The sequence below is a fragment of the Coenobita brevimanus genome, chromosome 4, assembly GCF_032717465.1.
Source record: "Coenobita brevimanus isolate Jiangsu-jjx chromosome 4, ASM3271746v2, whole genome shotgun sequence".
In the NCBI taxonomy this organism is placed as follows: Eukaryota; Metazoa; Arthropoda; class Malacostraca; order Decapoda; family Coenobitidae; genus Coenobita; species Coenobita brevimanus.
Window position 1 is genome coordinate 31,266,142 of NC_136957.1, and position 23,829 is coordinate 31,289,970.

The window sequence follows — 23,829 nt, forward strand, 5'->3', positions numbered from 1 at the left end:
ATCAAAATTAGTGTATCTGAACAATCCCAACCCTCTCTGTCGTTACCCTTTCCTCATGTATCATTGTGTGTGGATACCACATGCCAGTGACCATGCTTTCTTAACCCTCTCTTAAACTCATGGAACTTGATGGAAGCAAATATCCAAGCCATAGCCCTGTAAATATAAGTATATATATATATATATATATATATATATATATATATATATATATGTATGTATATTACCCAAGAGTCTCGAGAGGATCATTAGGGTTTTTGCTTGCTTCCCTTCGTACTCCTTTGTAATTCACCCACTCCCTTAGCACCATCACCCCAACCCCATACATCACGTCTTGTCGAGGCAGCACCTTGGTAAATGGATCATCTTCAGTCATGCAACAGGCTTAAGGAATTGGCCCAGGTATTGATTCTGAAGCCTTTATATGATTTGCTGTTCAGTGAAATGGCCACCAAAATTAAACTGAAAATAAGTGGTGCCATGCACAACAAACCTCACCCAACAGCAGTTATTTTGTTGCTAATCAATACTGACTCACTTCTGCAACTTACCGTCAGTGCACAGTAAGTCTAAGGTCTATCTATCTATCTATATACCTAGGCTGCTTCCCCCATGGAAAGGGAGGTAGCCGAGACAGGACGACACACTCCACATTTACTCATCCATTCAAACACAGTCATTCGCATCTTAGCCCCAAAGGGGAGAAGGGACACATCCTCACCGCACCACACCGCACAAGGGTCAACTGCGCAGTGAAATCAGTGACATCCACAGCAGGGCCCGACAGCAGAGATGGTTTACCCCTGCCACATCATAATAGACCAATCCCCTTACTCGCACCTGACCTGACTAGCTAATCAGACCAAATGCGGGAGAATATCCCCTCAGGGCTGCGTCATCATTTATTCATTCACAATTTCTCTCCATTTATTTCTGTCACGCACAGCTACTCTTCCTTGCTCAACAGACATCCCTCTCGCATCCAGCGCTCTCTTCACACTGTCCATCCACCCTATTCATGGTCTCCCTCTCAGCCTTACACCTCTCACATCAGATCTGGTTATCTTTTTCACCAATTGCTCATTATCCATTCTCTCCATATGCCCAAACCATCGCAACACCCTCTGCTCAACTCTACTAGCCATCTCCCAAACAACTCCTGTTCTCCTTCGCACTTCATCATTTTGCACTTGATCCATATGCGTCACTCCACACATACTCCTCAGACACCTCATCTCCATTACATTCAAACTTTTCCTCTCTGCTACATTCATATTCCATGTTTCAGCCCCACATAATGCAGTCGGTACCACAACACTCTCATACAGCCTTCTCTTTACATCCATTCTAAGCGAACGACATCTAAACACTTTTTTCATTCCTCCCAGCACCTTTCCTACTTCATTTATTCTAAACTTCACTTCTGCATCTATTCTTCCATCCATAGCAACATGCGACCCTAAATATTTAAAACACTCCACCACCTGAAGCAACTCACCATTCAAAACTATATTCATCCCCCTACCATCTACCAACCTCGTACACTTCATCACTTTACTCTTATTCTCATTTACTTTCAATTTCCTCCTTTCACACACCCTTCCAAACTTCTCTACCAACTGTCTCAATCTCTCCTATGAATCAGCCACCAGTGCAGTATCATCTGCAAACAGCAGCTGCTTAAGACTGCACTCTCCACCATCGACATTCACCAGACTCAGACCTCCACCTAAAACACTTGCATTCACCTCTCTTACAACACACTCCATATAAATGTTAAACAACCAAGGCGACATCACACATCCCTGTCGCAGCCCCACTCTCACGGGAAACCAATCACTCACAGCATTTCCCACTCTTACACACGCTCTACTATTTAGTTAAAAACTTTTCACCCCTTTTAGTAACCTACCATCAAGTCCATACAATCTTAAAACAGTCCACAAAGCTTCCCTATCAGTTCTGTCATACGCTTTGTCTAAATCCATGAATGCCCAAAACACATCCTTGCCTTTCGCTAAATACTTTTCACACACTTGTCTCACAGCAAACACCTGATCCAAGCATCCCCTCCCTCTCCTAAAGCCACACTGCTCATCACCAATTACTCTCTCTGTACCCTTTCTAACTCTCATAATTAACACTCTACCATACACCTTACCTACAACACTCAACAGACTTATACCCCTAAAGCTAGTACATTCATACTTATCACCCTTGCCTTTATACAACAGGACCAGTCAATTGGCATCATACCTTTCACAAAGCACACATTCAACAATCTTACTAACCAGTCAACAATAGTCATTCCACCACCCTTCAGGCATTCCACAGCACACCCATCCATACCTGCAGCTTTCCTTGTTTTCATCTCCTTTACTGCCTTCTCCACTTCCTCCTTCGTTATCAAAGAATCATTCAACTCTCCCAACATATTTATTCCTTGCACCCTTCCATCTGCCACAATCTCAGCCACCCTTTCCTCCTCTACATTTAACAATCTTTCAAAATACTCTGCCCATCTCTCCCTTGCTGCATCCATCTCAGTTAACATCCTTCCATCCTCTGCTTTTATTCGCTCTTCCTTCCCCGACTCTCCCTTTCGCACTCTTTTCACCTCCTTCCAAAACATTTTCTTATTCTGTTGAAAATTCTCAGTCAGGCGCCTACCCCACCTCTCATCTGCTGCCACTTTAGCATCATGCACAACTCTTCTCGCCCTATTCCTCCTTTCCTTATACCTCTCATATGACACCTCATCCTTCCTCTGCAGCCACACTTCATATGCACGTCTCTTCTCTGCCACAGCCATACTTACTTCCTCGCACCACCATTCACTTCCTTTTCTTAATCCACCACCCACACGTCTCACACCACACCTCTTCTGCATGCCCCACCACATCACTCTTAAACAACTGCCATTCCTCCTCCACACTGCCATTTTCCTGATCTTTCACTGCGTTCCACTCATGTTTCTATTTCTCCTGATACTCTATCATTTTCTCTCTTTTATCCAACTCACTCACTTTCAAAACCTTCCTGCCACACCTAACCCTCCAAGCTCTCACCCGTCTCTTACCTACTCTTAACTTTCCCTCCACCAGGTAGTGGTCAGACATACATCCACCCTCCCCTCTCAGAACTCTCATATCCAACAATCTTCCTATTACATTCCTAGACACAACCACATAGTCCATCAAAGCTCTGTCAACAACCCTTCCACCCTCCTGTCTCACCCATGTATACTTATAAATATCTTTCTTCTCAAACAGCGTATTTCCAATCACCATCTCTCGCTCAACACACATCCCTATCATTCGTTCCCCATTTTCATTTTTTCCAGGCACACCATGGATACCAACTACGCCTTCAGCTGCTACAATTCCCACTCTAGCATTCAGATCTCCCATCATTACCACATTCACATTCGCTCCAAAACTCTGCAGACACTCATCAACATCATTCCAGAAAGACTCCCTCTCTTGTTCATCCCTTTCACTACCAGGCCCATATGCACTCACGAACACCCACAACTCACGTTCAAATTTCGCTTTCACCCACATCAGTCTCGATGACACCTCCTTCCATTCAATCACACACTGCTGTACTTCCGGACTCACTAACAAGGCCACACCTTCTCTTGCCCTTTTTCTATCAACACCAGACAATCTTTCAGTCACACTTCCAAACATAGACTCACCCTTCCCTTTCATCTTCGTTTCACTCAAAGATAACACATCCAAATTTCTTCTCACAAACACTCTCTCAATCTCCTCCCTTTTAGCCCCAATCGTACTACATCCACACACATTCATAGACCCAATCTTCAGGGTACGGGGATAACTCAATCCCCCATCCCTTTCTCTGGCGCAAATGTTTTCAAGTTACGTCCTCTGAAAAGCCGTGATTTTGCGTTTGACCTTTCAAGGTCACTCAAGGTCAAAGTGCATGCTGCCAAATGAAAGCCTATATGAGACATCCCATATCATGGTAACAGTAAATATCTCTAACTTCAACAAGTTTCGATTTATAGTCTCCTGAATATGCTTGACCTTGAGTTTGACCTTTCAAGATAACTTACGATCAAAGGTTAAGGTACCAATTAAAAACCCATATGGGATTTCCTATGTGTTGATAATAGTAAATATCTCTCTATCTTCAAGCAGTTTCGAGTTATAGTCCCATGAATATCCGTGACCTTGAGTTTGGCCTTTCAGGGCCACTCAGAGTCAAAGGTCTTGCTGCCAAATGAAAGCTCATATTGCGAGTTCCTGTATGTTCCTAATAGTAACCATACCTTCAATTGCTTTCAAGTTATGACCTCTGAAAATCCGTGACCTTGATTTTGACCTTTCAGGGTCACTCAGTTGCCTCCAAAATTTAAACACTTTCTTTGGGGACCAGTGCCCACATATCATGAAAATTTCATGTAATTTCATTCAGCCGTTTTTCCGTAATGTTGCTAACAAACAAAGAAACAAACAGAAACTCGACCAAAATCAATAGCTTGTCGGACTCCGTCCGGGCGAGGTAATGATGTTATTGAAGTGGTGGAATTGATCTGAGCAAGACTGCTTGGGTTAATGATGTGAGTGGTTCGAAAACCCGAGAGAAATTTTACATCAAATAACAAAAACAACAATAACAAAAGCGCAGACGACTGCGATAACAAGAACGACAGTGTCAACAACTCAGATAATAATAATGAAATGAGAGCACATGACACCATCAAAAATGACCACAAAACAATAACAACAAAGAAGACAGTAACATCAGCACAAGAGCGACAACGACACTGGACTTAGCAAAACAAACAACAGCAACGGCAACATGACTTAGAAAGGAAAAACGAGAAAGACGACATCGAAAGAAAAAATAGATAAGTAAATAAATAAAAGAAAAACAATAAATAAGTAAATAAATAAAGATACAAAGAACAACAACAACATACACATCAACATCGATGACAGAAAAACATACACACACAACAACGAAAATGAAAATAACACCAAAGACGACAAACAAAGATAACAGCGACACTAAAAACGACGAAGACAACACTGACGACATCAAAAAGACACACGAAGACAATGATGGCACCAAAACAACTGTCCAAGACAACGGTGAGACACCACAAAAAGGCAGAGACGTTAATGACGATACTAAAGATGAACGACAATGACAATGCATCGACGATTTCAAAATGAACAACGTTGAAGATGAAAACGACACCAAAAACTACAAAGACAACGTCAATGATGACTGCAAAATCAACAGCGTTAACGACAACACCATGAACAAAGGAGATCACGGCAACTAATGCTAATCTCCCACTAATATATGTTGTTGGCTAAGGTACAAGTTATCTACAAACCAAATTTGAAGAAAATTCAAAAAATTCTGCGGAATACAGTCATCACGTTTTGCAAAATGTCAATCCATATAAGAAAATATATGGCGGCTGGCATTCGTTGGTCTTTGATCAAATCCTTATTAAAAGTAATAGGCTTCTGCACATCCATATAGTTGATAATTCCTGAAGGTTTGGTGAAAATTGTCCAAAACTTTTCGAGATATTTTGGCAATCACACATACACAGGCACTCCCACTGGCAAAAACAGCATCACCTCGCCTTGCTAAAGGCGGACGATACTACTACTAATATACTGCCCTCTCATTCATCCTAACCCTCCTCTCCCTCCTCACAGCTGTGAAGGTACCCAGTGCGGTCCCTGTGACTACTCGAAGTGCAATGATGATAGCCTCAACTGCCCCTATGGTGTCATGATGGACGAGTGTGATTGCTGCCTGAAGTGTTATTATTACAAGGTAGGGCAGGGTAGGTCTGGTAAAGTTAGGTGAGGTAATGAAACATTAGGAGGGGTACAGGATCAGGAGAGATTAGAATAGGAAGATTAAGAGGGTTAGAGAATAAGGAGAGATTAGGTTAGGGCAGGTTATGTAAGATTAGGAGGGGTGGAGGATCTGGAAAGATTAGGGTAGGTTGTGAAAGATTAAGAGGGGTTCAGGATAAGATGTGAATAGGCTAGATTCGGTTAGGTTAAGCTACGTTATGTACGATTATAAGAGGCAGAGGATATGCTAGGTTAGATTAGATTGGATTCGGTTAGGTTTGATTAAGTTACAGGTGAGATGAGGTTGTTAGACTGTGTTCCGTTATGGAATATCAGAAAATAGATTGGGAGAGATTATGGGAGGTTGGAAAGAGTGACGATTAGTCGGGTTAGGTAATATTAGGTGACTTTTTGAGTTACATGGGGTTAGGCAATTTTAGGAAAAGCTAGGAAGTCTAGAGGGGAACACTGTAGAAGAATAGAGGGTTGTGGGTTAGAGGAGGTTTGGAGAAAGAAAGGATGGAGTATTAGGCCGGGTCAGCTTGCCCGTGTAGAGGACATGAAGGATTACGATAGGGAAGATCTTGAAAGACAGGAAGAGGTAGTGTTAGGCTATGGTTGGTTAGGGTGGGAGAGGGATGTTGGGAGGGGCAGGGATGCTTAAGAACGGTGAGTATGTAAGGTAATAAAGGGGGGCTAGGAAGAATAAAACCAATGTGAAGACAAGTGAGTTTATGAAAAAAGAGGAAAGACAGAGTTAGGGGAGGTTAGGGAGGCTAAAAAGTTTGGCAGAGTTTTAGAATTTAGGTTGTACTGTAGTGGATTTGGGGAACTTAGGAAAAGTAGAACGATACATTTAACGATGGGTTAGGAAGGAAAGAGAGGGAGAGAAGGACAGGGTAGGGAGGTGTAGGAAGGGCAGATGATGGAAGCGATGGGTAGGGAAGGGCATGAGGAATAGGAAATTGGAAGGGAAGATAAGAAAGGTCAGGGATAAATGGGAAAGGAAGGGTAGGGAATGGAAGGATAAGAACGTTAGGGACAGATGGAAAAGGGGTATGGAAGAGAAGGGCAGGAATGGTAGAAAGATCAGGGGTAGATGGGAAATGAATGTTGTTAAAGGGAAGGGTAGGGAATTGCAGAAACCTTATGGATGCCTGGAAAAAGCATGTTAGGTAAGGGAACGATAGGGAAGGGAGGAGGGTAATGAATATCAGGGATGGTTATGAAAGGTAACTAGGACAATCCATACAATAATCACTATTTTAACCACAATTCCTACTTACCATTACTGACACTTACATAACCACTTAAATTAGCACCACTTTCAACAACCACTCCCGCCACTACACTGTTTCATACATTATCTTTCCCTATTATCACCACTTGAGCCAACAACTCCTCTCCCACCAGATCACTACTTACAGATGCACATTCAAGTCCACTATGCTCTATATACTTTAACTGAACATTGGCATCTCCGCAGCTTGGTGTTGAATAGTAGTATTGCTTTATTCTGTCGTTGAGTTACTCGAAATAACTTGTGAGAGGAGGAAAAGTATCCTAATTAGTAAGCATGAACTACAGCTTCAGCCACCTTTCTCTCCTTCACCGCCATCCCTATTTTCACCACTAATAATTTACTCTTGTCCCCCCACCACAATCACCCTCACCACCACTTTAGTAATTTTCAATTACTGTCCCCTGGCCACCTTTCCCACCGACACAACTACTATGATTTACTGTCATCCCGCCTTCAACAATTATGTTCACCACATTATTTCAGTCAGTCTCATTTACCACATTTTACCACCACCTCTTATTCCCCCCTAATTCACTACCTTCCCTAACAGCCAATTCCTACCACAAACACTCTCGTTTATATAGTTTCAGCCATTGTCACCACCACCAACACCACAATCACTTCTCCTCACATATGCCACTGTCCAACAACATACTCGACCTTCACCATTACCCCCTCCATCACCACTTCCTCCTTACACCAGCAGATAAAACATCCGCCAACCCACCCACGCCACTTAAAAAGCCACCATATTCCAAAATAGCACCTCTTACCATGCAGCCGCCGCCACCGCCACTACCCCTATTCCATCATTCCATCCCATCCCAACTAACCCATCTACGTTCTCTAACTAACCTAACCCATTACCACAACCCCTCCTATCCTAACCTCCACGCCTGACCCATCTCCATCACACTTACACACACATTCTAACCCATGTATGTTTTCTCCTTGGTCCTCTTTCTCCAAGCAGAATGGTTGGCCACTTGCGAGTTCTGGGCTGGGAAGTTGAAAATATCGGCAGGAATAATTTTCTGAACATCAGCAAAATCTTGTTTAAAACTGATAAATATCGCGTGAAAAGTAGCTTTGTCATAACATCAAATACTCACGGAACAATTTTATGCTTCGATTTATCCATGCGTAAGGAAAATAAAAAGCAATTTCTCTAGTAATGTGAAAATATGGACTGTTGTCGATACTGTACTTTCCCTTTTTATGGCAAAATCCAAGCATACAATTGTTCAGAAAATACTTGGTATAATGTCAAAGCTAATACCAGACGTCATTTTTCTAATTTACATGGAAACTGTACTAATAATAAGAAAACGATAAATTTTCCTTCAACTTCCTTGTAGACTAAAACATACAAGTGGCCAGTTGGAGACCTGAATGTAACACGGCTTTGGTCGTGTTTAACCCGCCGCGTGTCAGTGCCGTTTTAAAATGGTCTGACATAATTCTGCGGCCAGTGCCGTTTAGAATGGTTTAAAATAAAAAACTTCACTGTGACCGCATTTTTCAAGATTCGCTGGTAAAAACTGGCAGGGATATAAGGTAACTGTTCCTCTACCATACCCCAGGCTGTCAAGGCCATACACTCACTCGCTTCCCCTCTCACACTCACTCTGCCTCACTCTGCCTGTGTGCCTCACCCAGCGCTGTAAATAGTGAAGGCATTTTCTAAATATTTTCATGTAAGTGCAAGTTGTAAATATTTTCTTGTAAGTGTAAGGACTATATAATGAAGTCAATTTGTAAATACCTTCTTGTAAGAGCCAGGACTGTATGTAATGAAGTCAGGTTGTACCTGTCTTCAAGTAAGTGTAAGATAATGCATTCATAGTGAGAAGTCAGGCAAATTGTGATAGGTGTTGAAGTAATAAGTACTCAGAAATGTGTACTGAACATTGCTATACCTTCCCAGCACAAATACCTGAGTATACCTTACATAGAAAACGGCTTTCTCTCACGTACGTGGTGAGCATGAGAGAGCGGCTATACCTGTACACGGGTATGCAGGACTCAATAAAACCCGTTTCCGAGCCTCGGTGAGCATTTTAATGACGAAATTCGTTGTTTCCACATCAAAATCTATCATTTTAGCCCCCCCCCCAAAAAAAAAAGGTCGAAAAATGGCCGGCACTGGGGTGACCCACAGGGCTAAAAATAGCTGGCACGCGGTGGGTTAAGGAGAAAATCAAGATGGTAAAAACTGTACACTTTAACCTGGCGTAAAATTGCTTTTTCTCCAACCTACTAAGTTGTAACAGCAGATTAACACAAAGCTATGGTGCTAGTCACGAAAAAGTTTTATGGAAATCATGTAGAGGTATAGCATTGTCTCTTTCTTACCTCTGACCTACGTGACATACGTTGGAAAAGACAAAAATCTGGGTTAGATAAAAAGAAGGCAAGTACAGTCACTGTCTTAATAACCCTCGTGTTGTCAGAACAAAACCGAAATCCTTTTCCTCTTAATCATTTAATTCATTTATATCGCCTACAGCCTGTACTGGGACGGAATGATGACTGCGGAGGTGATTCGTACATAAAAAATGGCGTGTGCATTGATGGCTATTCCTGTTTGAGAGGCTTCGGCAACATACACACTGAAGCTGGCTACAAGGGGATATGTCTCCCTACCATCTTCGTGGACTTCTTACGAGCCACAGTCTGGCTGGGACTTGGACATCCCATATAATTTCTTCCTCTGTTCTTGCCTCCAGAAACCGCACGAAAACCGTGCATTACCGGTGTTTCTCCTGCTCTCACTTTCTGTTGTCTAGCGGTGGGGTGGGTAGGGTAATGTCCATATATAGACAGTTGGTGGGAGATCAGAGTACTACACAGCTTCCTATGTTTTTGTCACAATCAGTATCCTCTAAATGTTCCAAAGGCCTTTTACATCCTCTATTAATGGGGGTTCTGTCGGAGTTACACGGTTGCACATTCTTCGTATGCCTTCCTCCAACCCTGTTTACTTGCTTATGTTGCATGTTAATTAATTCAGTAATGGTCTCATGGTTAAACGAATGTCAACAACAATAAGTAGGTCCTTCTCTTAGGCAGGCATCATCATCCTGTGTTATTTCAGTGCAGCAATATGGAACAGTGCTAGCAGTCCGGTAGTCTTATTACCTGTTCATTTATCACAATTCTTCCCGATACTGTCATTTTGAAACTTAACTAAATGATGATAACAATAGTATGGATTATCGCTGAGCTTCAGCAGTATCATTCCACACCCTGTTTTGCATAAATTTATTTGACTCAACGCTTTGTTCTCTTATTTGCGTGTGTGTGTGTGTGTGTGTGTGTGTGTGTGTGTGTGTGTGTGTGTGTGTGTGTGTGTGTGTGTGTGTGTAAGTGTGTGTGTAAGTGTGTGTGTGCCAACAATATAACTCAGTGTTTCTCCGATTTTATTCAAACTGTGGAAGGAGTGAGGGGTAGCCATGGACCAGACATGTTGATTTAAAACAACAGCTGAGATGTCAGTGTCACAGGGCTAGGTTAGAGTCTGATATATCAAAATCAACTATATCAGTTTTTATTCGATTTTAGTGAAACATGGAAGAAAGGGTGAACAAAGCCGAAATCAAAGTGAAGCCCTTTTGAGAACAGCCAGTCAAAGATAAAAGTCACAGAGCAAGATGAAACATCGATCCTTCCACCTAGTATGCTCAACATCGGGTCAAAAATGTTTCACTATTTTGTACACACACACACACACACACACACACACATATACACACACACACACACACACACACACACACACACACACACACACACACACACACACACACACACACACACACACACACACACACACACGCACGCACGCACGCACACGCCAGAGCGCTCATTATGTAAAACATAACGCTGCTCGTTTTGAGAGCATAGGTATAATAATAATAACAATAATAATAATAATAATATTAATAATAATAATATTAGAGTAATAACAATAATGATAATAATAATAATAATAATAATAATAACTAGAAAACGGAAATTGCCATTGTCAATTACAGTAACTCACCGCATAACAAGTTCATCCAATATCTTTCTCAGTTCGACTGAAGAGGCCGATTTTTTTCCCCAGTGTCCCAACACTGTAGCGACCACTGGACCTGTTGATTTCAACGTCCTTCATATAGTGAGCACTTCGGAGTAAGGGTAGTAGGGCCCCTCTAGATGAATGTCAAATACGTTGGACGAAAGTGAAAGCAATAACATCTTAGCAGAGCAAAAATGGCAGAGCCCGAACTACTTTCCATTAACCTCTGGGTGATCTCAGAAACAACTAGCCCAAATAGGCCCATATTCATTTCAGACCTTCTCCCCGACCTTGGCTATGTCCCACAAAAATTTCAAGTCTGTACATTTAGTGGTTTCTGAGAATTTGCGAATAGACTATTTTTATAGGTTTTTGGATGTAACTGAAAAACCAGTACTGGGAACTGGATGATACAGGTCATACGAAGCCACCAGCTGGGGGACTCAGATGGCCAAGTATGATGGCCGTAGCTTTGATATTGAGCGAATACGAGCAAGTTACTTCTTCATAAAATGAATAAAAATAATAATAATAATAATATTAATAATAATAACTAGAAAACGGAAACTGCCATTACCAATTTCATGACATGACAAGGTCATCCAATTTCTTCCTCAGTTCGATTGCAGGAACCAATTAATTCCCCAATACCTATTGCTGGATGTGATGATTTCAGCAAGCTTCATATAGTGTTCCATAAAAATAAGTAAATTTTGACATTTGACCTTGGCCGTGGCCTTGAGTGTTGGGTCAAGGTCATTCATAGTTGGTAGTCATGCATAGCATAACAAGTTCTATAAGTGTACCAAGTTTGGTGACTGTAGCTAAATTTTATTTTTTTTTAAATGTGCACCCAATGCCCCAAACTAATTTCCATTGACCCCTGGGCGATCTCTGAAGCTACTACCCCGGATGGGCCCATGGTCATTTCAGACCTGCTCCCCGACCTTGGCTGTCCCACAAAAATTTCATGTTTGCACCTGTAGCGGTTTCTGAGAATCCGCGAATAGACTACTTATATATGTTCTCGCTGTAACTGAAAAGCCAGAACTGGGAATCGGATGTTTTTGGGTCATATGAACCCGCCAGCTGGTGGACTCAGATGGACAAGTATGATGGCCGTAGCTTTGAGATTGATCGAATACGACCAATTTACTTAATAATAATAATAATAATAATAATAATAATAATAATAATAATAATCATTATCAACGACAACAATAATATTAACGATAATTATATGATGTTGTTGATTCTCCACTGGCGCGACTAATTTCATCATTCCCTCACAGCGAACGCTTCTAACCTTGTCTTCGTGTCCGCCGCGGTAAGTTATGCTTCACGTCGACTAAAAGAAGGTAATAATAATGAAGTTACAAAGACACCAACATATTGATTTTTTATACGACCGGCTCTAACCACGAACTTGTCAGTCTGTTATGAGGTCCTGTAGTCCTCCCTCTGCCACACACCGTCACATGCTACCACATCAGTTCTAATACACAGTCCGTATTTTCTGCATGAAACGACTCTCAGTTCAAACCTAGTTTGATAGTATTAGAGAATTCTGATGGTGGAACACTGAACAAAAGCTAACTTTGTATATGAAACGTAGGATTACTTCATTGAAATATTCAGTTCTTATATATACTTATTTATTGTAACAGGTCTATGGGACAGATAAAAATAATACTCGCAATGTAGGTTTAAGATTTGAGTGAGGGGGAGAATCTACCCGATCACCTATCTTCTAACGACCGTATTTAAGTAATTTTAGAAATTTCGTAGCATTTCCCCCTTCAGGATATGATTGGCATATTAAGTTTCAGTATCATCTTCTGTTACTGAGACAAAAATATGTAGATATTGAGGAGATATAATGAACATAAGAAAGAATGCTATAGCGTGTTATTAAAAATAAGTCGCCACGGATGAGTTGCTATAGAGAGTTATGCCACTCTGGGTACGATCCTGGGAGGCAGGGTTGATTGTCGCAATATAAACATTTGGATGTCTCGGTGATGATTAAGAAGAAAAGGTGTTGTATTTCACTGGCACGTTGTGTTGAGGTTCATTCCTTGCCCTCAGATGACCATTACATTCAGTCTGACGCTCTATGATTTTGATTATTTCAGTCTTTCGAGCCGAGGACGTGTTTTTCTTCCAATTAGAGCCTCCACAAGCTGCCAGTATTTGCCGGATCACTTAATAGTGTGGAGTCACTAACCGCTCAGAACTGATGTACCTTCCTTTATAAAAATTCCTATCGGGATTAATTTATCTTTTGCCAGACGCCTTAATCCCTTATACGGGGTGGCCACAAACAAGTTGCCTCCACGTCACCCCGTCCCCCGCCATTTCACTGTCCTGCTCCCAATTCACACCTCCCTCTCTCATATACCTGTCCAGTCCATCCCTCCATCACATCTATTCCCTTCCCCTCCCTCTCTCCCCCTCCACCTCACTCACATACACTCTCCTCGTCAGTCTCTCACTCCCCATCCTCTCCACATGCCCAAACCACCTCAAAGTGTTTCTCCAAACGCTTCCTATCACATCCACATCCACACCACAACGCTCCTTCACATCCTCATTTGTCAGTTTGTTTCTTCCATGTGACTCCACAGGCTCTTCTCAAATAACTCATTGCCACTGCTCTCACTCTTGGCTTATGTCCCTCCAACAACGTCCAAGCTTCGTTTCCATACGTTAGAGTTGGTATCACAATAATGTCATGTAATAACTTTTTCACTTCCATGCTCACTTCCCTGTTTCTTATCACTGCCTTCAAGGAACCAGCAACCTTTCTTCCTTGTTGTACCCTTTCAAGCACTTTACCCTCCATACTTCTATCCTTACTCATCATACTACCCAAGTACTTAAAAGTACTCACATTTTCTATTTCCTCGTCATCCAACCTCACTGTACATTCACTGACTTCACCTCTCTCGAAAACCATAACTTTACTCTTCCTTACATTCACTCTTAGAATCCGTTTCTTACACATTCTCCCAAACTCATCCACCAAGCCTTGCAGATCCCTTTCGTTTTCACTTAACAACGCAGTATCATCTGGAAACAACAGTTCAGGGAGTTTCCAAACACTGCTCTCTCTCACCAGGACCACTCCAATGTTCAATACCCTACTTGTATCTCTTTTATAACCCCATGTATATACAGATTGAACAACCATGCAGACATGACACATCCCTGTTTCAACCCAACCTTCAAACAGAAAAACTCAGTTCACTATCCATACGCACTGCAGCCTTAACACCCACATACATACTCTTCACAGCATTCAGCAACTTCCCATCTACCTCATATATTCTTAATACTTTCCACACTCCTTGTCTATCCACCCTGTCATATGCTTTCTCCAAATCCATGAAGGCCGCATATAACTTCTTTCCCTTTTCTAGAAACTATTCCACTAAAGATCTAAGAATGAATATCTGATCTACACAACCTCTTCCTTTCCTAAAGCCTCCCTGTTCTTCTCCAACTAATTCCTCTGTTATTTCCCTAACTCTGTCAATACGTATCCTACCGTATAGTTTTCCTATTACACTAGGAAGACAATTTCCCCTATGATTACCACACACTTCCTTTTCCCTTTTCCCTTTGTACAAGGGAATAATTATACCTGACTTCCAATCCACCGGGACTCTTCCTTCCTCCCAGGCCAATCTGTACATCCTTCACATCCTTTCCCCATGCTTCAGCATTTCACCACACACTCCATCAATTCCCGGGGCTTTCCCATTCTGACTTTCTTCATTGCTTCCACAGCTTCTGTCCTTTTTTTTTTTTTTTTTTTTTTATATATGTGTCCGACTTCTGGGCATAGGCTTCACAGCCTGCTCTCAAGGCCCAGTAGTCCTCCTACATACCATACACCTCTCTACATGTCACCACTTCGGCGCTAACACCCACCGTCCATATTGAATACATGCTAGGGCTGTCTCATACAGGACTGGTGTATTGGTATTAGCGGGGGTACTTTTACGACATGTTGGCAGGTTATCTGGTAGATCAGGAAAGTCTGCTGTTATGAAATTCAAATCCTTAAACTGTTCCCTGCCCCAGCTGGGATTCGAACCTGGGTCCGTCAGGACTGCAGACCGCCTCTCCACCGATTCAGCCACCGCCCCCCTACTGATTTCTTCCTGTCTTCTCACCTCCCTCCTTCTCCCAGCCATTCCCCAGCCACTTATGCTCTCATTTCTTTCATTCTCTATGTTCAACAATTCCTTAAAGTGTTCTCTCCATCTGCTCACTTTTTCTCCCTTCTCAACTAGTAATCTAACATTTTTATCTTTCACTCGCCTACTAACTTCATTGCCACCCTGTCTGACTCTCTTTATCTCTTTCCAGAACATTTTCTTACATTTCCCCCACTTTACACTCAAATTCCATCGAAATTCCTCATCCACTCTCTTCCTACTCTTTCATACTAATCTTTTCACCTACCTCTTCCTTTCTACATATAACTCTCTCTTCCGTCTCTGAACTTCTTCCACGCCCTTAGTTCTCATCCATTCATCAAATGCTTTTTTCTTTTGTACCACAGCTTGTCTCACCTCTTCATTCCACCATGCTGTTCCTTGCACCTCCTTTCGTTTTCTCTTCACCCCACACACCACCTCACACGCTGCACATATTTCTGCTATGAGTATCTTTCACACACCTTCCACGTCCCCCATCTGCTCCATTTCATATTAACCCAATCGTTCCTCCACTTCTCTCTTATATTCTGCCTTTTTCTCAACCTCTTGTGACCTTTCCTTGCATATACTCCTTCCTCCCACCAAGTGGTGGTCAGAAAGTCCACTCTCCCAGCGTCTATATGTTCTTGCATCCATTACACATCTTCGCATCCTTTCATCCACACACACATAATCAGTTCATTGCCTTACTTTCATTCAGTTCACCACCCACCATTCTCATCACTCGCTATGTATACCTGTGGATCATTTTGTGCCTGAAGAGGGTATTGGCTATCACCAACCCCCTCATGGCACAAATGTCCACTAAAGCATTGCCATTCTCATCTACAGTATCTCAGCAAGTACACCCCACTCACCAACTACTCTATCCACCTTCACATTCCCTACTTTACCGTTCATATCACCAATCAAAAATACTCCCTCATTTCATTCAAACTTTTTTTTTTTTTTTTTCGGGATTGTTACTCATGCATAAAGTATTATACCAGTATTATATTCATCTTAGATATTTTACTGATGCACTAAATGAGATTTACAGTGAAAAGTTCTTCATGGAGTTTATTAAAAGCCATGAAAGCTTATTATGTGTGTTTGCATTCAGCACTTCCTTACCATGTGTTATGAATCTCAGTTGTTGGAAAAACTTATCATACAGTTTCCAAAGATCGTAATCTTTCATTTGGCAAATCCTGACATGATTCTATCCATTATACACTTAATAATAGTAAGACATGTACGGCCGAAATCGCACGGGGCTGAGATCAACGATACGAATTTTTAAAGGCATGGTATTCCTCTTGCTTTCTGGAAACTTCTCAGTTCTGCTGCAGTCCATTTTGCACATATATTTTAGCTGCGCAAAGGACCATGACACTATATTTTCCGGATTCATCAGCTGATTTCAAAAGGCGTGAATGTCAGGTGTGGTGTATCAACACCCCCCTTGGCCCCTTGCGGCGGGCACACAAACTATGCAGCACTACACATGAGAAAACCTCTCCATATGAGCTCTGTGGGTTCATACGATTTTTGAATGTATATATGCCATATTTCCTTCATTTGTTATGTAAGATACAATTTCGTTATACCCATTAACCCTTTTTCCTAACAGATGTACAGTACATCCAACACCTAAAAACATGACAGTAATCAATACTCACGCAACATATTAATAATCGCATGTAGATTGTCCCAAAACTGAGGTAGACGCAAATGACAACCTTCCCATTCCATATTATTTTGATAAATAATCCATTTTTCTCCAGTATTTTATGTACATAAATCAATAAATATAATTTTTTCAGTAAAGTAACATAAAAATTGTAAAATAGAGGGTAATTCAAGTTGACCTCACTTTGGCATTTTACATTAAGTTCTCTGGCGACCGGTAACATCTTTTTCCAGTTTGTGGGAGCTCCAGTTCTTTCTGCTACCCGAATATTTTACCCATCTTAACCTGCAGCGTGCCAGTAACGTTTTAAAACGGTCTGACATAATTCCGCGGTCAGTGCCAGTTCCGTTTTAAAACGGTTTAAAATAAATAACTTCACTGTGAAAAAAAACTTCACTGTGACGCATTTTTCAAGATTCGTGGGTAAAAATTGGCAGGCATGTAAAGTACCTGTTCCTCTACCATCCCCCAGGCTGTCAAGGCCATACACTCATTCACTCCCCCTCTCACACTTGCTCTGTCTCACTCTGCCTGTGTGCCTCATCCAGTGCTGTACATAGTGAGGGCATTTTCTAAATATTTTCATGTAACTGTAAGTTGTAAATATTTTCTTGTAAGTGTAAGGACTATGTAGTGAAGTCAAGTTGTAAATACGATCTTGTAAGTGCCAGGACTGTACGTAATGAAGTCAGGTTGTACCTGTCTTCAAGTAAGTGTAAGATAATGCATTCACAGTGAGAAAGACACAACAAATTGTGATAGATGCTGAAGTAATAAGTAATCAGAAATGTGTACTGAACATTGCTATACCTTCCCAGCATAAATACCTGAGTATACCTTACATAGAAAACGGCTTTCTCTCACATACGTGGTGAGCATGAGAGAGCAGCTATACCTATATACGAATATGCAGGACTCAATAAATATCATTTCAGAGCCCCGGTGAGCATTTTAATGGCGAAATTCGTTGTTTCCACATCAAAATCTATCATTTTAGCCAAAAAAAAAAAAAGATCGAAAAATGGCCGGCACTGGGGTGCCCCATATGGCTAAAAATAGCTGGCACGTGGCGGGTTAAGCTGTATGGTATCTTTATCATCCGAAAAGAAAGCTCAGCTGAAGAAAATCGTCAGAAGATGGAAAAGCAAAATAAAAATGAAGTCCTCTGGCTAAAGGGAGGACCACCAGACGATTTTGCTCATTTGAAAGAAAGCCTGAGTCAAACATAACCGTTCAGTACCACTGGCCACTTAGGAAGTTAGTTGTGGTTAACCCCTTCAGTTCGGCGACGTATCTATCTTATTTTTGTTACCACCAGGCTATTTCATTTATCTTAAGGGACATGTCTTGTAGTGATGAAGCCAGTAGACGCTATCTCTAACCCCTTTAGTTTGAAAAGTCCCTTCTGAGATGAATAAATTAATATGGAAGACTCGAATAAAATATATAAACCTGTCATCAGGCTGAAGAGTGTATGCCAGATTATTTTATTTAGCTAATGATTTTTTTTTTTTTTTGAGCCCTAGGGTTTATCTGCCTCCACGAATTTTCTCAATACTGCGAAACGATATTATTCACATACCAAAGAAATAACACCCCAGAGTCTCAGATGGTAGCCATATCGATTAACACTGTCGGTGCTATGGACACTTTGTTTTATTAAAGCTAACAGTAGACAATATTATTCATTACAATGGGATCGTGAGAACACGGGTGAGATCTGGTTAGAAAGACATTACTGTTACGCCACAAGGTTCGTTGATCAGTCAAGAACGATGCCTAGACAGGCCAGGACGATAATCAAAAGCAGCTGGACACTGCTGAGTTTTATTCCTTCAGGGCACAGCTGATGTACACTTGCTAAACACTGACTTTCCTCTGTCACGCTACCTCCGTCCTTCACTGATTACTACTTGCTCACTGCCAGTTCACTGACTGACTCTCACTGACTCGACTGACTACTCCATCTCTCACTGATTAGCTCACACTGTCTGACTCATTAACTCTGTCACGGACCCTCCTTATCACTGTCTGTGTGCCTCGGAGTCACTGACTTCCCTGACGGTCCATCATTCCTTTCTGACTGCCTTGTGTAGATCGGATACCGTGAACAAAACTCTATCCATTACTCACTGACTAAAGCGAACTCACTACAGTCCGACCGTTCTATGAAGGCAGTTTGGGTGGGGTCATCTGCTGTGTACAATGTTGCCACTTTTCCACCCATTGGATTTCAAACTCTCCCGCTATGCCCCTCTCTACTCTTGTTAATTATCTACACCGTAGATAAGAACCTAATAGCTCGGTACTTTAATAATAATAATAATAATATTATTATTATTATTATTATTATTATTATTTTATTATTATATTATTATTATTATTATTATTATGGAAGTAAAGTTAGCAGGGGAGTGAAAGATAAAAATGGTAGATTACTAGTGGAGAAGGGAGAAAGAGTGAGCAGATGGAGAGAACACTTTAAGGAATTTTTGAACATAGAGGATGGAAGTAATGAAAGTATAAGTGGCTGGGGAATGGCTGGGAGAAGGAGGGAGGTGAGAAGACAGTAAGAAATCAGTAGGATAGAATTTGTGGAAGCAATGAAGAAAGTTAAATCGGGGAAAGCCTCAGGAATTGATGGAGTGTGTGGTGAAATGCTGAAGCATGGGGGAAAGATAGTAGTAGAATGGATGTGGAAGATGTGCAGATTGGCCTGGGAGGAAGGTAGAGTCCCGGAGGATTGGAAGTCAGGTATAATTATTCCCTTGTACAAAGGAAAAGGGGAAAAAGAAGTGTGTGGTAATCATAGGGGCATTTGTCTTCTTAGTATAATAGGAAAAGTGCATGGTAGGATACTTATTGACAGAGTTAGAGAAAGAACAGAGAAATTAGTTGGAGAAGAACAGGGAGGCTTTAGGAAGGGAAGAGGTTGTGTAGATCAGATATTCATTCTTAGATCTTTAGTGGAAAAGTTTCTAGAGAAGGGAAAGAAGTTGTATGCGGCTTTCATGGATTTGGAGAAAGCATATGAAAGGGTGGATAGACAAGGATTGTGGAAAGTGTTAAGAATATATGGAGTAGATGGGAAGTTGCTGAATGCTGTGAAGAGTATGTACGATGGTGCGACGGCTGCAGTGCGTGTGGATGGTGAACTAAGTGAATTTTTCTCTTTGAAAGTTGGGTTGAAACAGGGATGTGTCATGTCTCCATGGTTGTTCAATCTGTACATGGATGGGGTAATAAAAGAGGTACAAGGTAGGGTAGTGGATGCTGGAGTGGCCCTGGTGAGAGAGGATAGTGTTTGGAAACTCCCTGTACTGTTGTTTGCAGATGATACTGTGTTGTTGAGTGAAGACGAAGGGGAGCTGCAAGGCTTGGTGGATGAGTCTGGGTGAGTGTGTAAGAAACGGAATCTAAAGGTGAATGTGGGGAAGAGTAAAGTGATGGTCTTTGAGAAAGGTGAAGTCAGTGAATGTACAGCGAGGTTAGATGGTGAGGAACTGGAAAATGTGAGTACGTTTAAGTACTTGGGTAGTGTGATGAGTAAGGATGGAGGTTTGGAGGGTGAAGTGCTTGAAAGGGTACAGCAGGGAAGAAAGGTTGCTGGTTCTTTGAAAGCAGTGATAAGAAACAGGGAAGTGAGTATGGAAGTGAAAAAGTTACTACATGACAGTATTGTGATACCAACTCTAACGTATGGAAGTGAAGCTTGGACGTTGTTGGAAGGATACAAGTCAAGAGTGAGAGCAGTGGAAATGAGTTATTTAAAAGGAGTCTGTGGAGTCACATGGAGAGACAGGCTGACGAATGAGGATATAAAGGAGCATTGTGGTGTGGATGTGGATGTGATGGGAAGCGTTATGAGGAACACACTGAGGTGGTTTGGCCATGTGGAGAGTGTGAGTTGGGAGCAGGGCAGTGAAATGGCGGGGGACAGGGCGACTTGGAGGCGATTTGTTTGTGGCCACCCCAAAAGGGATTGAGGCGTCTGGCAATAGATAGATAGGTAGATAGATTATTATTATTATTATTATTATTATTATTATTATTATGTCTCTAGTGCTCATATTAAATATATCATAACTTTTTCTATATTTGGTTATATTCTATTACAATATATTCTACATATAATTTTGACTTTATTTTCACACCATCCAAGAGGTAAAAGTCATTATGCTTTTTTTTTTTTTTTTTTAAGAGGCTTCCCCAAGAGGCCTATTCCTCTCTCTGTCTCTCATCTAAATGTCCTGGCCTACGTATGGGCAGGTCGGGTCCATTGGGAATTGTGACGTCACAAATTGACCCAGACACCAGGAGTGAGTTGCCTTTTGAAAAACAATTTAATATTTTTTTAGTAGAAAAATTTTCGATATTTCAGTTATATTCTTTATATTCTATATATAATTTTTTCTACATTTCCCCCGCCATGACCTATGGTAAATGCCGGTTATCGTGACAGTAACAATCGGCAACGCCGGTAAATACGTCTGCCACGTTTCCTGACTGCTGTACACATATCTTATTAGTTTTGTTCACTGTTCTTTTCAGAATTTTTAATATTTATGCTTTATTTGTATTGTATGTGTGTATTCTTCTTTTCTGTCACTTTTTACAAGTGTTACATGAAGATAAACATAATTATTTTCACGATGTGGCACAGCATTTCTGAGAAGGCCACACTCAAACTGCCTTAAGTGGTCGGACTATAGGCTCTGACTGGCCGGCCTGCACTCACTCTATCTGTTACTCTCTGGCAAAACTGCCAGCAAGTCGGGCGGGTCTGTTTACTCACCCTCCCCACTGTATTAATAATGCAGTGCAGAATATTATAGACCCTAAGAGAGAACTCACATTTTTTGACACAAAAATGCACATTCTAGAGCCCAGGAGAGAACTCGTGTTATCCCCTGTAGTAATTCACATAGATTAACAACACGTAATAGTAATAATGGCAAGACCTAATTCCTAAGGCAAGATAGAAAGCAAACAAATCAGACATGTCGATATTCCTGGAATGTTCCTCACATCTCCAGATATAAAACGTTAACATAATACTATGGCATAACACTTTATTTCTAGAATTTTCTTCACATTTCCAGATATAAACAACTGACCTCATTCTACTAGCCTAACACTTAATACTCAAAATGCTCCTAACATCTCCAAACGTAAACACGAATCTAATTGTACCGGCATAACAATGCCCCTCCCTGAATACTGTGTCGTCTCCAGCACAGCCACCTAATCCAACCTATACGAGTGTACAAGTATATATAGCATTAACGTCCAGATTAGTGGGTCACTGCTGTTGCTTCTGCTGTCTAGGTCTCATGGAGTGATGGCTTGGATTGCTAGTGCTGTCAACTTCATCGTTCTGTTGGGCCCTCCTCTCATTTCCGGTGTCCAGCAGGTCCTTGGCTCCACTCCTACACTTCTCAGGTCCATGATATCCCTTGTGGGAAAATCATCAGTGCACTTTACCATGGGCTCCCTCGGTTGCTTCATCGGTGTCTTCTTTAGACATTGGGCACTCTTGACAAAGTAGTCAGAAAGTTCTTCCTAGGTCTTAACCGTGCTCCCGTTGCTTGCACTTTTTGTTGGTTTCTGATCGTCTTCTTGGCACAACTTCAAAACTATGCCCCAATGAATCTTCTTAGAACTAAGTGAAAAGCTGGCTATGACAACAGGTACTTTTTCTGCCGTAGGGTCGACTAAGGTCTTGTTGACCATCACTCCCTATTCTATCATGCCATGGCTCCTGTGCTCCACAGCCCCAGGGCAGTGTGCAGTGTGTCACAGAGCTTACAGGGTAGCAGCATCTCCGACTCAGGGAGGATAAGTGTAGTCTGTCTGGTTGTCATTAGTAGACTTCCATGCTCCATGGCCCTCAGCAAAACACTCCTTCCTCGTACCCGCATCTGCATCAAATGTGAGTCAAGTAGGCAGTCCAACCCAAAGATGCAGAGATCTATGATGTCGACAACACTCACGACCAAGGTCTTTTCTTTACCTTCCTGTCGCATTCCAACACCCACCATTCCCCCAAACCCACTGCAGTGCCCTGTAACTCCCCACAGCTGCCGTGAAATCTCTGAAAGTTGCCTATGACCCACCACTTCCAGTTGCCTCTCTGATTCTGTCAATGATCGCTGGGCATGCTGTTCCCTCAGTCTCACCATTCCCCTCTCCCTACCTGACACTGGCACCTAAGGAGTTTGCTGCATGCTGACTCTCAACCAAACAGTGTTCAAGGGCTTCGACGCTGGTACTCACTTCCTGTGTTTCAATTCTCACTTTTCCTCCACTATACACGAACCCTCTTTCCTCACTTCTCTCACCTGGCTGCTATTTCTCTCTACTTCGCTCTATGCCACTCCTTGTTGTGCTTCTGGATATTTGTTTTGTACTTCATAATAGTTATAATTGTTCTTTATTCTTCATTGTTTAGTTCTTTTGTTCTTCAAAATAGTTCTTTTGTTCTTCATGTTTCTTTTTTCTTCACAATATTACCTCAGTTGTTCATGAATTTTCTTTTTTTCATATTATTTCTTTGTTCTTCTTTCTCTGCTTCCTCATATTTCTTTTGTTCAGCACAATTTGTTCCCAACACTGTGAGTATATCTCTCAGAGATATGTCCTTCTTTTTGGCAACCTGTCCACGTGTCACCATCTCTCAAGATATATCCCACTCCTGACACCAGTTT